Source organism: Nicotiana attenuata, chromosome 10 (assembly GCF_001879085.1).
Source record: "Nicotiana attenuata strain UT chromosome 10, NIATTr2, whole genome shotgun sequence".
Lineage (NCBI taxonomy): Eukaryota > Viridiplantae > Streptophyta > Magnoliopsida > Solanales > Solanaceae > Nicotiana > Nicotiana attenuata.
This window is the reverse complement of record NC_031998.1, coordinates 37,801,295-37,815,609: the sequence shown is the minus strand read 5'-3', so window position 1 is coordinate 37,815,609 and position 14,315 is coordinate 37,801,295. Positions and strand designations below refer to the sequence as shown.

The 14,315-nt window shown below is 41.5% G+C and overlaps 1 long non-coding RNA gene across 1 annotated transcript; it reads left to right on the top strand.

The window, feature by feature from the left end:
- LOC109233910 lies at positions 713 to 3,888 on the top strand. Its single transcript, XR_002069104.1, has 3 exons — positions 713 to 1,118; positions 2,682 to 2,760; positions 3,664 to 3,888. It is a non-coding gene; the product is annotated as an uncharacterized LOC109233910 (long non-coding RNA).

Below are 14,315 nucleotides of genomic sequence, written 5' to 3'. Positions count from 1 at the left end.
ATCGCATTTGCGATCACAGGTTCGCAAATACAAACTCGCAAATGCGGCCATTACTTCGCAAATGCGAAGCTTGGCCTGGCCTGCTGGCATCACAAATGTGAACAAGTGTTCGCAAATGCGGCCTCTGTTCCAACCGCAATTGCGACATGAGCTTCGCAAATGCGAAGGTCCCCTCCCAGCCCTACTGATCGCAAATGTGAAGATTCTTCGCATATGCAATGCTCGCGTTTGCGAGCCAATTGCGAAGTCTGCAGACTTGAACATACCAACAATTTTCTTAAGTTTCAAAACACTCCGTAGCCTATCCAAAACTCACCCGAGCCCTCGGGGCTCCAAACCAAACATGCACACAAGTCTTAAAACATCATACGAACTTGCTCATGCGATCAAATCGACAAAATAACACTACAAGAAAAAGGCTCATTTGCGACCAATATTTAGCGACGGGATTGAAATCCGGTCGCTACAAGTATACTTATAGCGACTAGTTTTATTGCTGATACCTAATTCTAAATTTAATAACGGCGGGACTGAATCTCGTCCCTATTATTATAAAATTCTCGTCCCTAATACGAAGAATAGAGCGGGAGTTGGAGACTTCAGGTGCCGCCCAAAATTTCTTCTAAAATTTTAATTTTTTATAATTATAAAGAGATAGAAACTTAAAAAAAATAAAAATAAAGAAATAGACACTTAAAAACATTCCCAAGTCGTCATTTAGGAACTAGGGTTTACTCCCCATCTCTTAACGTTTCTCTCAAAATCCCCAAACCCTTATTACTTTGACAACCAGTTTTGGTGTTTCATCTAAATCTGTTCTTGATTTCATTGTTCAAAGTGATGATTTCCATCATCAATCTGTCCACGAATATTCTACATGTTATTCAATTTTTCTGAGTTATTTTGGGTAATTATTTCCATCACCAACTGAGGTTGGATCTGTGCGATTGAGTTAGGCATTTTGTGGTTCAACAAGTTGTTTTTATGGCGAGGCCATATCTCTGAGTCGTTTTGTAAAGAAGAGCTCGCGTGTTATTCATTTCAACCTCCGCAGTAAGATGGGAAGGAGTTGTTTCATTGTGGTCCGAGGTTCTTCCAGGAGTATTAACTTAAAATTCGTAAGTTTTGCTTCCCATAATTCTATTCTCTTTACCTGCTTCAGCTAGGCTTGTATATGTGTGCGCTGGCAATTTTGTTTCTTGAATGCAAGATTTGTTTACTTTACCACTTGCTTAAGAAATAAAGTGTTCTAATCATCTGTTAGAGTTCCTTTCTTCCACTCACTATTTTAGACTTGCTGGGTTTTGCTGTTAATGCTTGTGGGTTTTGTTTCATTTCATTTACGGGCGCAGTGAGTGATTTTTGGTATTTATTTTTATTGTTGCTCGTAATTTTGTTGATGGATACATGTTATCCCTGTTTTTGCTGAAATTGGGTGTTTATTTTATAGTGCACTTCTTGATATTATTATACTCATGTCCCATATTGCTACTAACCACTCCTTTACGTACTAAAAGGAAACTTTAATCAACATGATTATTGTACTTTGTTACCAATTGATAGGTGGGGTGCTTAACTGAGCTTGCTAGTCTACGGTGATTATCAAGTTCATGCAGCTTCTTTTAAATATTAGTGATAGTAATGTTTGCTAAAAGAAATTAAACTTGTGAATTTATTAGACAGTGGCTATTTCAAGTGGTGGAAAAACTGTTGCTAGTGCTCTAGCAGATAGATTGAAGTTATAGAAAAAAAGTAAAGATTCATCTACGCAAAGTCTTTGTGAAAATGATAGATTGATATTGGTAAATTTAAATATGTTGTTGTATGGTTCTAAGACATGTTTCAAAGAAAATATTGAAATTTTGGGGAAATGTGGTATTAAAGTTGAACATCTTAAAAGAGATGAACGTGTTTCTGCTTTCTCCACAAAGAGGTTACTTGAATAAGTGCATCAGTTTTGTACTTGTGGTTCTATAAGATTTTATGAAGATACTTGATCTTGGTGCAATGGTTGCTAAAGTTATTTATTGAATAAGGTGGTGGTTCATTTGTGAGGGATGTTGCAAAGTTGAAACGATAGACTTTTTTCTTACAATCTGGATCAATTTTTAATTTTTCCTCTCTTTATTCACTTCTATTGATTCATTGCTCGTTCTTAATTTTTTTTTTGCTACTCATACAAATACAATTTATTTTTGGACCGAAACTCAACCTTACACTCTATATCATGTCATAACCATTTAGTTGAAACTTTTATGTTCTATTCTCTTCATCTCCATGTCATATGTGACTCTGAAGTTCGCATGCATTTTCATGATATAATCTTATAATAGTTTGGGATGCATTTCTTAGGCTCTCAAATATGATTTTATTTTTGTCGTAACACTATAACTTTTCATGTAGTAAATCTCATACTCTCATCTAGTTATGTACCCTTTTTACTTTTATGAACAATTTATACCCTCTGACATGGGATTATCAACCAATAAAGTTTTCCTGACAAGGTGGGTATACCCAAAGCCGCTTCCTCTTTATCTCTCACTTTTGTGTTTAGCAGCAACATTGAAGCTCCTTGTGTGAAAGCCATGTGCGAAAAAAACGGAGAAGAAATTTTACTTTTTAAAATTCAATTATATGGTAGATAAATTCCTTTGCTTGATTCTCTTCCCTTCTCTTTCCAGGAGTAAGTTCAGTAGCTGGAAACAATGCTAATTGAAGTTAGCACAACTTGAGCTGAAACTTGAGAGAGTTAGGCAGCAGGTCCAGAAATTTCTTTCACGATTCTTGTTAAACTTATGTTTCTTTTACTTTTCACAAAAAAAATCTATGTCTGTGTGCGTTGATCATTAATAAATTGCTAATTATTTTCTTACAAGTTAATGGCTACTTGCAAGGACAACAAGTTTTAGGTTCCAATGTAGGATAATTGTCAATAGTTTATTTTTTATATTTGCATCAGTAGATTTACCCTGATCTATGTTGAGTGATCTGAAAATTTGCTACATTTAACTAATAGGAACATGAACCCCTCACAGTTTCTTGTTTATAGCAGAACCCAAAATATGATTATGATAATGGAAAAAGTTATAAGGCACTGATTTTGATTTTTTTGTTAAACATTTTTGTGCTAGATATTCTCTGAAGGAAGATGTGCTTTAAAAGTGCAATTTGTTTGTTAGTAGTTTATATAACATAGTGTTATTAGATCTTATAGTTTGCATCCAATTTTTATATGTATTAAGTAATGAGGGATGATTCTCATTAATGCTACATTTTCGACTTTGGATGATTCTCACTAATGCTAATGTTGAACTTAATCTTTGTTTCTTAGGCTGCGTGGCACTTACAACTTGGCGTGTAATATGGTAAATAATTATCTGTTTGTCCCCCTCTAAGCCTATGGAACCTATTTGTACATAACAAGATGTAGTGCTCCTTGTCATTGATGAAACAAATCCATTTTTTGAGTGTCTGTTATAGTGTTTTAGTTGCAGACATGACTATTTTGTGTTTTATTTCATAGTGCAAGTTTCTTATATGACCAAAATATTGTTATATTGCAATTAGTTTATGAAATAATGTAGGCCTCGCAATTAGTTGCCCAATCTTTCTGGTTTATTATTATAGTTTTTCTGAAGTGAATTTATTTCATACTTCTCACAGGTTTTGAAGACTTCAGTTTACAAGTGAAGATGTAGATATTGGAGGCTTCAAGTTGACAAGATAATTAGCATTTGCCCAGAACTATAGACTACAATTCATTTATTTGCAAATGATGTTAATTTGTTTTCTTCCTATAGGGTGTGTAAATGATACAGTACAAACGGAATGTTGATCCTTTTTTTTTTGTTGTAATTTTGCAAATATATATGAAGACATTATTGATAAGTTTGTCCACATGCATTCATTATATACATTATGAATGGAATAATATTTCGAAAAAGCAGGACATAAAATAGATTTGTTTAAGGACTACATTTCGTAAGATCTTTAACGACCAGAAATTTCCGTCCTCAAAGTCCTAGTAGGACCTGTAAAATCTGGTCATTGTAAATTAATAGGCACCAGATGCATCATCCAACATTCCTTTATTTTATCATTCTTTAGGGACCAGAATTGTGGTCCCTCAAAGTTTATTAAGGACCAGAATCACACCAGTCCTTGTGCTTTATTTATTGTAATTGCAAAATATAAACATATCGAAAATTATTTTCACACAAATTTAAAAGGATATTTTTTAGTTTCGGAAGACGAAAGTTGAATTCGAAGATAAAAATATACTTAAAAGCACATTGACCAGTATCATAATTTTTGCATGTATGACGTTATTGTCAAAACTTCTATATACAATCTATGTGTTATTACATAAGCTATTCGATCGATCTAAGGTTTTCAGTAGAATGACGAGCATAGTTTTCTTCAAAATCAATCTATATGCAACGGAAGAACAATTTTAACTTAGTCTATTGCATATACGGAGACACTAACATACGTAAGAAATAATAAACTTGACAATAAACCTGTGCGGTTGAAAACCATTTGGTACTAAAGTATTTAAGTATTTTTCTTGGTAGTAATTGTTGGTATCATCTTCTACTGAGTCAAAAACTAAAAAATATTGTATTTTTACCATAAAATTTCGCAATCAACCTTTTATTTAGTTGATCAACATATTTGTTTCTGCTAGCTAAGATAACTTTTTAATTTCTATCGTGCAATTTGCACGAATTGTGTTTTAACCTAATTATAGAAATATTTTCCTTATTAAATGCACTACTATTACTATTGGGATTGATAACAACGTGTCCTAGAAGAACCAAATCATCTTTTATTAGACGTGCTTCTTCATTTCCGACACGAAAGAAGAAGTCATTGAATACTAGATCTGTTATTACTTTATATTTCTTGTCAGTTGAATATTTTTCATTTGAGCAAGCTATATTCTAGAGTCTCTGCTTTTGTCGATTTTGGAACTATTGGTTGTAATGATAGAAATCACCTTCCAAACCATTAGTTTTTTACCAAATGGTTCATTGTTATTCAATATATCTCCAGAATTTCGGGCAATTGTTCCGATCATTTGACACTAGCTATAAGCGCTTCGTCCCATATTATCAATTTTGCTTTCCTTATAAATGTAGCAATATTGCTCTGCTTTGATATATTTGTGATGGTTATTTTAGTTGTTTGAAGATGTATATCAAATCTAAAGTGAGTGGCCTCATAATAAAATCGTTGCGGGTACACCATTTGTTATTATTGCTAATAGTTTTATGCCTCTTGATTTGACATTTGCAAGTAATGCATGATGTAAAAATATTATTTTGATTCAGCCAGAGACACCTACAAAGAATGATTCCGCCGTAGGGGTGAATGTGTAATAGGATTTTGGTCCGAATTTCGGACCAAAACCCCATTACCCATTCACCCCCAACTCCTCGATAAGGGGTTCATTCGGCCTAGTGTTTTGCCGTGGGGTGCGCCTGTTCTATTCGTGAAAAAGAAGGATGGCACTATGAGGATGTGCATTGATTACAGGCAGTTGAACAAGGTTACAATTAAGAACAAGTATCCCCTACCTCGCATTGATGATTTGTTCGACCAGCTTCAGGGAGCGAGGGTATTCTCCAAGATTGATCTCCGTTCAGGGTATCACCAGCTGAAGATCAGGGACTCGAATATTCTTAAGACAGCTTTCAGGATCCGATATGGTCACTATGAGTTCCTTGTGATGTCTTTTGGGTTGACCAATGCCCCAGCAGCGTTCATGCATTTGATGAACAACGTTTTCCGGCCGTATCTCGACTCGTTTGTCAAAGTTTTCATTGATGATATTCTAGTGTATTCACATAGTCAGGAGGAGCACGCAGAGCATTTGAGAGTAGTATTGCAGCGGTTGAGGTAGGAGAAGATTTATGCAAGGTTCTCCAAGTGTGAGTTCTGGCTCAGTTCAGTGGCTTTCTTGGGGCACGTGGTGTCCAATGAGGGTATTCAGGTTGATCCGAAGAAGATAGAGGCGGTTTAGAGTTGGCCCAGACCGTCCTGCCATAGAGATTCGCAGTTTCTTGGATTGGCGGGTTATTACCGTCGGTTTATTCAGGGATTTTCATCCATTGCATCACCCTTGACCAAGTTGACTCAGAAGGGTGCTCCATTCCAGTGGCCGGATGACTGTGAGGCGAGCTTTCAGAAGCTCAAGATTGCCTTGACCACGGCTCCAGTGTTAGTTTTGCCATCAGCTTCAGGTTCATATACAGTGTATTGTAATGCTTCGAGAGTGGGTATTGGATGTGTGTTGATGTAGGAGGGTAGGAATATTTCTTATGCTTCTCGTCAGTTGAAGCCCCATGAGAAGAACTACCCTGTTCATGATTTGGAGTTGGCTGCCATTGTTCACGCGTTAAAGATTTGGAGGCATTACTTGTATGGTGTATCTTGTAAGGTGTTTACTAATCATCGTAGCCTCCAACACTTGTTGAATTCTCAATTTGAGGCAGCGGAGATAGTTGGAGCTGCTAAAGGACTATGATATTACTATTTTGTACCATCCGGGGAAGGCCAATATAGTGGCCGATGCTTTAATCCGGAAGGCGGTGAGTATGGGCAGTCTTGCATTTATTCCTGTTGGGGAGAGACCGCTCGCAATTGATGTTCAGGCCTTGGCCAACCGGTTAGTGAGGTTGGATATTTTGGAGCCCAGTCGGGTCTTATCTAGTGTGATTTCTCGGTCTTCCTTGTTCGATCGCATCAAAGAACGCTAATATGATGATCCTCACTTGCTTGTCCTTAAGGACAGAGTTCAGCACGACGATGCCAGAGATGTGACCATTGGTGATGATGGGGTGTTGAGGATGCAGGGTCGGATTTGTGTGCCCAATATGGATGGGCTTTGGGAGTTGATTCTGAAGGAGGCCCATAGCTCGCGATATTCCATTCATCCGGGTGCAGCGAAGATGTATCAGGATCTAAGACAGCATTATTAGTGGAGGAGGATGAAGAAAAATATTATGGGATTTGTAGCTTGGTGTCTCAATTGTCAGCAGGTGAAATATAAGCATCAGAGACTGGGTGGCTTGCTTCAGCAGATGGATATTCCAGAGTGGAAGTTGGAGTGAATCACCATGGACTTTGTAGTATGGCTCCCACGGACTTTGAAGAAGTTCGATGCTATTTGGGTGATTGTGTATCGGCTGACCAAGTCTGCGCACTTCATTCCTATTTGTACTACCTATTCTTCGGAGCGGCTGGCAGAGATCTATATCCGAGAGATTATTTGCTTGCATGGTGTCCCAATTTCTATCATTTCAGATAGAGGCACTCAGTTTAATTCGCAGTTTTGGAGGGCCGTGCAGAGAGAGTTGGGCACATAGGTCGAGTTGAGCATAGCTTTTCACCCTCAGACGGACGGGCAGTCCGAGCGCACTATTCAGATATTAGAGGACATGTTGCACTCTTATGTGATTGACTTTGGTGGTTCATGGGATCAGTTTCTACCGCTCGCAGAGTTTGCTTATAACAACAGCTACAAGTCGAGTATTCAGATGGCTCCATATGAGGCTCTATATGGAGGCGGTGTAGATCTCCAGTTGGTTGGTTCGAGCTGGGTGAGGCCAGGCTTTTGGGTACGGAGTTAGTGCAAGATGCTTTGGACAAGGTAAATGTGATTCAGGAGAGGCTTCGTACAGTGCAGTCGAGGCAAAAGAGTTATGATGACAGGAAGGTTCGTGATGTGTCCTATATGGTTGGGGAGAAGGTTCTACTGAAGGTTTCACCCATGATTACAGGCATTTGAACAAGTTTACAATTAAGAACAAGTATACCCTGCCTCGCATTGATGATTTGTTCGACCAGCTTCAGGGAGCGAGGGTTTTCTCTAAGATTGATCTCCGTTCAGGGTATCACCAGCTGAAGATCAGGGACTCAGATATTCTTAAGACAGCTTTTAGGACCCGATATGGTCACTATGAGTTCCTTGTGATGTCTTTTGGCTTGACCAATGCCCCAGCAGCGTTCTTGCATTTGATAAACAACGTGTTCCGGTCGTATCTCGACTCGTTTGTCATAGTTTTCATTGATGATATTCTGGTATATTAGCATAGTCAGGAGGTGCACGCGGAGCATTTGAGAATAGTATTGCCGCGGTTAAGGGAGGAGAAACTTTATGCAAAGTTCTCTAAGTGTGAGTTCTGGCTCAGTTCAGTGGCTTTCTTGGGGCATGTGGTGTCCAGTGAGGGTATTCAGGTTGATCCGAAGAAGATAGAGGCGGTTCAGAGTTAGCCCAGACCGTCCTCAGCCATAGAGATTCGCAGTTTTCTTGGATTGGCGGGTTATTACCGTTGGTTCGTTCAGGGATTTTCATCCATTGCATCACCCTTGACCAAGTTGACTCAGAAGGGTGCTCCATTCCAGTGGTCGGATGAGTGTGAGGCGAGCTTTCAGAAGCTCAAGACTGCCTTGACCACGACTCCAGTGTTAGTTTTGCCATCAGCTTCAGGTTCATATACAGTGTATTGTGATGCTTCGAGAGTGGGTACTGGATGTATGTTGATGCAGGAGGGTAGGGTTATTGCTTATGCTTCTTGTCAGTTGAAGCCCCATGAGAAGAACTACCCTGTTCATGATTTGGAGTTGGATGCCATTGTTCACGCGTTAAAAATTTGGAGGCATTACTTGTATGGTGTGTCTTGTGAGGTGTTTACTGATCATCGTAGCCTCCAGCACTTGTTCAAATAGAAGGATCTCAATTTGAGGCAGCGGAGATGATTGGAGCTGCTAAAGGACTATGATATTACTATTTTGTACCATCCGGGGAAGGCCAATAAAGTGGCCGATGCTTCGAGCCGGAAGGCAGTGAGTATGGGCAGTCTTGCATTTATTCCTATTGGGGAGAGACCTCTCGCACTTGATGTTCAGGCTTTGGCCAACCGGTTGGTGAGGTTGGATATTTCGGATCCCAGTCGGGTCTTAGCTAGTGTGATTTCTCGGTCTTCCTTGTTCGATCGCATCAGAGAGCACCAATATGATGATCCTCACTTGCTTGTCCTTATGGACAGAGTTCAGAACGACGATGCAAGAGATGTGACCATTGGTGATGATGGGGTGTTTAGGATGCAGGGCCAGATTTGTGTTCCCAATGTGGATGGGCTTCGGGAGTTGATTCTGGAGGAGGCCCATAGCTCGCGGTATTCCATTCATCCGGGTGCCGCGAAGATGTATCAGGATCTAAGACAGCATTATTGGTGGAGGAGGATGAAGAAAGATATTGAAGGATTTGTAGCTCGGTGTCTCAATTGTCAGCAGGTGAAATATGAGCATCAGAGACCGGGTGGATTGCTTCAGCAAATGGATATTCCAGAGTGGAAGTGGGAGCGGATCACCATGGACTTTGTAGTAGGGCTCCCGCAGACTTTGAAGAAGTTCGATGCTATTTGGGTGATTATGGATCGGCTGACCAAGTCCGCGCACTTCATTCCTATTTGTACTACCTATTCTTCAGAGCGGCTGGCAAATATCTATATTTGAGAGACTGTTCGCTTGCATGGTGTCCCAGTTTCCATCATTTCAGATAGAGGCACTCAGTTTACTTTGCAGTTTTGGAGGGCCGTGCAGAGAGAGTTGGGTACTCTGGTCGAGTTGAGCACAGCTTTTCACCGTCAGACGGATGGGCAGTCCGAGCGCACTATTTAGATATTGGAGGACATGTTGCGCTCTTGTGTGATTGGCTTTGGTGGTTCATGGGATCAGTTTCTACCGCTCGCGGAGTTTGCTTATAACAATAGCTACCAGTCAATTATTCAGATGGCTCCATATGAGGCTCTATATGGGAGGCGGTGTAGATCTCTAGTTGGTTGGTTCGAGACAGGTGAGGCCAGGATTTTGGATACGGACTTAGTGCAAGATACTTTGGACAAGGTGAAGGTGATTCAGGAGAGGCTTCGTATAGCGCAGTCGAGACAAAAGAGTTATGATGATAGGAAGGTTCGTGATGTGTCCTATATGGTTGGGGAGGAGGTTCTACTAAAGGTTTCACCCATGAAGGGTGTTATGAGATTTGGGAAGAAGGGTAAATTGAGTCCTCGATTCATTGGGCCTTTTAAGGTGCTTCGGAGGATTGGGGAGGTAGCTTATGAGCTTTCTTTGCCACCCAGCTTGTCGGGTGTGCATCCGGTATTTCATGTTTCTATGCTCCAGAAGTATGTTGGAGATCCGTCTCATGTTCTGGATTTCAGCACGGTTCAGTTAGAGGGTGATTTGACCTTTGATGTGGAGCCAGTAGCTATTTTAGAGTGCCAGGTTCGAAAGTTGAGATCAAAGGATATAGGTTCAGTGAAAGTGCAGTTGAGAGGTCGGCCCGTGGAGGAGGCTACCTGGGAGACCGAGCGGGAGATGCGGAGCATATATCCTCACCTATTCGAGACTTCAGGTATGTTTCTTGACCCGTTCGAGGACGAACGTTTGTTTAAGAGGGGGAGGATGTAACAACCCGGCCATTTGTTTCATGAGTTACCGCTCCATTTCCTCCATTTCGGCTTCTTTATGCTTTGTTCATCTGTGTTATATGGTATTGGGTTAGTCGGTTCGAATTCAGAATGGTTTTGGAAAGGTTTGAGACACTTAGTCTCTTAAGTTAGTCTTTTAGTTGGAAAAGTCAATCGGAAGTTGACTTGTGGGTAAATGATCTCGGAATTTGGTTTTTATGATTCGGATAGCTTCGGGATGTGATTTGGGGCTTAGGAGCGTGATCGGAATGTGTTTTGGAGGTCCGGAGTAGATTTAGGCTTGAATTGGCAAAATTGGAATTTTGGCATTTTTCGATTGGTGGCGGATATATAGGGGTCGGAATGAAATTCCGGAAGTTGGAATAGGTCTGTTGTGTCATTTGTGATGTGTGCGCAAAAATTCAGGTCATTCGGACGAGGTTTGATAGACTTTTTTATCGAAAGCGGAATTTGGAAGTTTTGGAATTTCTTAGGCTTGAATCCGATGATGATTTGGTGTTTTGATGTTGTTTTGAGGGTTTCGAAGATCGAAATAAGGTTGAATAATGTTATGGGATATTTTGTCATGTTTGGTTGAGGTCCCGAGGGCCTCGGGTAAGTTTCGGGTTTTTAAACGGATCAAATCTTGTTTTGGGAAGTTGCAGATTTTCTGCTGGTTGTGTTGCCGAGTTTTGGCCTTCGCGTTGGCAAGAGGGTTCTTATGTTCGGGAAGGGATGAAAAGAGAGGCAGTCAATTTGGCCTTCGCGTTTGCGATGTTGGTCCCGCGTTCGCGAAGGGTGAGGCTCAGTGTGCATCGCGAACACGATGAGGTTCCCAAGTTCGCGTAGAGTAAATGGGAGTAGCTGGGGTCCTGGTCATTTGTGCTTCGCGTTCGCGTTAAGGAGGTCGCGTTCGCGAGGTGGAGGTCGCGTTCGCGTAAGAGGCATTTATGGTCAACGAGTTTTTGTTCTTCGCGAACGCAAGGCTTTGACCGCGTTCGCGAAGAAGGATAGGTCACCTAGGCAGAATGTTTAAATAGTCATGTTCGTGATTTTTGGTCTATCTTGCACCATTTTTGAGTGATTTTGGAGCTTTTTGAGAAGGATTGAAGAGGGAATAAAAGGGAAACACTTGGAGGTAAGATTTTTGGACTCAATACTCGTTCCTATTGTGATTTCTGCCTAATTAGACATGAAATTTGTGGAATCTAAAGCCTAAAATTCGGGAGTTAGGGCTTGAAATTTGGAGACTTTAATTTGAGGATTTGAGGGGTCGTTTGTGGTCGGATTTTGATGTATTTGATATGTATGAACTCGTGAGAGCGTGAGGTTTCTAGTTTTGTGAATTTTCTCGGAATCTGAAACGTGGGCTCGGGGGTCGGGTTTGGCCAATTTCGGGATTCTTGATGTAAATTGGTTAATTTCGAGTGGGCTTTGTTCCCTTAGCATATTTTGATGGTATAAATCTGTTTTTGGTTAGATTTGGAGCATTCGGAGGCCGAGTCGAGAGGCAAAGGCATCGCGGGCTAGAGTTTGGACCGGATAGAGGTAAGTAATGATTGTAAATATTGTCCCGAGGGTATGAAACCCCGGATTTCACATCATTATGCTATATTGAGGTAACACACACGCTAGATGACGAGCGTGGGGTCGTGCACCATTGGGAATTGTGACTTGGTCCATCCCGTACGACTATTAAGTCGTGTATTTAATTGGAAACTATTTGTTATTATTATATTTGGAAAAATATTACTATTTTTGGGGCTAAATGCCGTGTTTGGGCATTGTGCCGATTGTTTGGACCCTTAGGGGCTTTTACTACTGTTTTCCTCACTGTTTTCAGTTTGATATTTACACTCAGTCATGCTATGTTCTTACAGTTTTCATAACTCGGTTTTATTCATTCCTTCTGATTTCATAAATGATATTTTGAGCCGACTACTTGTTTTACTGTCAGCCCGAGGGCTTGAGTAAGGCCGAGGGCCTGTGTTGTGAGGATATTATGGGATTGGGCTGCGCGCCGCAGCGTGTTACTCTGATTTGTGATATATGAGAGGCCGAGGGCCTGATTGGTTATGCCACGAGATGGCTTATGTTAGAGCTTGTGATGTAGGAGCCCCTTCGGAGTCTGTACACCCCCAGTGAGCGCGGGTACCCAGTGTGAGATGTGATATTACCCGAGGGGCTGTTGTTGTTTCATGATATTGCCTGATGGGCTGATTGCGAGTGATTGTGAGGCAGCCTGAGGGGCTGGTTCTGTTGATATTTTGCCCGAGGGGCGGTTGTTGATTTATGTTGTTGTCCGAGGGGCTATTTACGTTTCTATTCTTTTACTCACTATTTCTCGTCACTCGTTTGAAACTATTGAAAGAAGTTTTGAAAAGGATTTTTATTGAACTGAGTCATTTTTACGAGTTCATTGTATTTACTACATTGTTTTGGATTTATACTATTTTGCTGTAGCATTATGTCGTGGCTTGCGTGTTTTCTTACTGCTCAGCTGCCTTTACTTTTATTACTTACTGAGTTGGAGTACTCACATTACTCCCTGCACCCTGTGTGCATATCCAAGAGTCTCGGGTCACGCTAACGAGTGCTGATTTGTCTTTCAGCAGGCTTTCGGAGTTGACTAGGTAGCTGTTTGGCATTCGCAACCCAGAGCTTCTACTTCCTATCTTTATTCCACTTTGTATTAGCTTTGTTTCAGACTATGTTGTCTTTTCACATTTCTAGACGAGTTGTAGTTGCTCATGACTGGTGACACCCCGATGTCGGGCTGTGTTTTGTTTTCGCACTGTTCTATTCTGCCTTACATTTTGGGATTTTAGATTATTAATGACTTTTAAATGACTTATTATAATTGTTAGGTTGGTTTTGGGTTTGTGTCGGCTGGCCTAGTTTCACGATAGGCGCCATCACGACCAGGTCCGTTTTAGGGTCGTGACAAGTTGGTATCAGAGCCTAGGTTACATAGGTCTCACGAGTCATGAGCAGGTTTAGTAGAGTCTCGCGGATCGGTACGAAGACGTTTGTATTTATCCTCGGGAGGCTGCAGAACCTTTAGGAAAACTTCATATTCTTGAATTCTTGTCGTGCGAATCTGTTGATCCGAGTACTAAACTTCTGTTATTCTATTCTCTTACAGATGGTGAGGACACGCGCTACCGGTCAGGATGGACGACCACCAGTACCACCAGCTGGGGCCACTAGAGGCCGAGGATGCGGTCGAGGCCGTGGTAGGGGCAGGGGTGTAGCCCGCACAGCAGCTAGGGCAGCACATGCAGATCCACTAGCATCCCCAGTTCAGGATCAGGTCCCAGTTATGAATGCTCCAGCAGCACCAGCTGTGCCTATTGTCATTCCGGGCCTTCAGGAGACCTTGGCTCAAATCTTGATCGTGTGCACTAGTCTTGCTCAGGCGGTCGCAGTTTCTACTCCCACAACCACTTCTCAAGCCGGGGGAGGCACTCAGACTCCTTCCGCCCGAACACCCGAGCAGGTGGTTCAGGGATTGCAGACACCGGAGGCACCACCAGCCCAGCCTGTGGCAGCTGCTCATGGTTATGTAGCTCTGGTTATGCCAGAGGACGAGCAACGTAGATTGGAGGGTTTGGTAGACTTCAGCCTCTGACTTTCGGTGGTGCAGAGGGCGAGGATGCCCAGGGTTTCTTGGACAGGTGTTAGAGGATTCTTCGCACCGCGGGTATTCTGGAGACCAGCGGGGTCGCATTTACTACTTTTCAATTTATTAGAGTCNACCGTTCTCTCTTTTTGGAGAAATATGTGCCACAGTCCCGCAGGGAGGAGCTGTGCAGGCAGTTCGAGCAGTTGCGACAA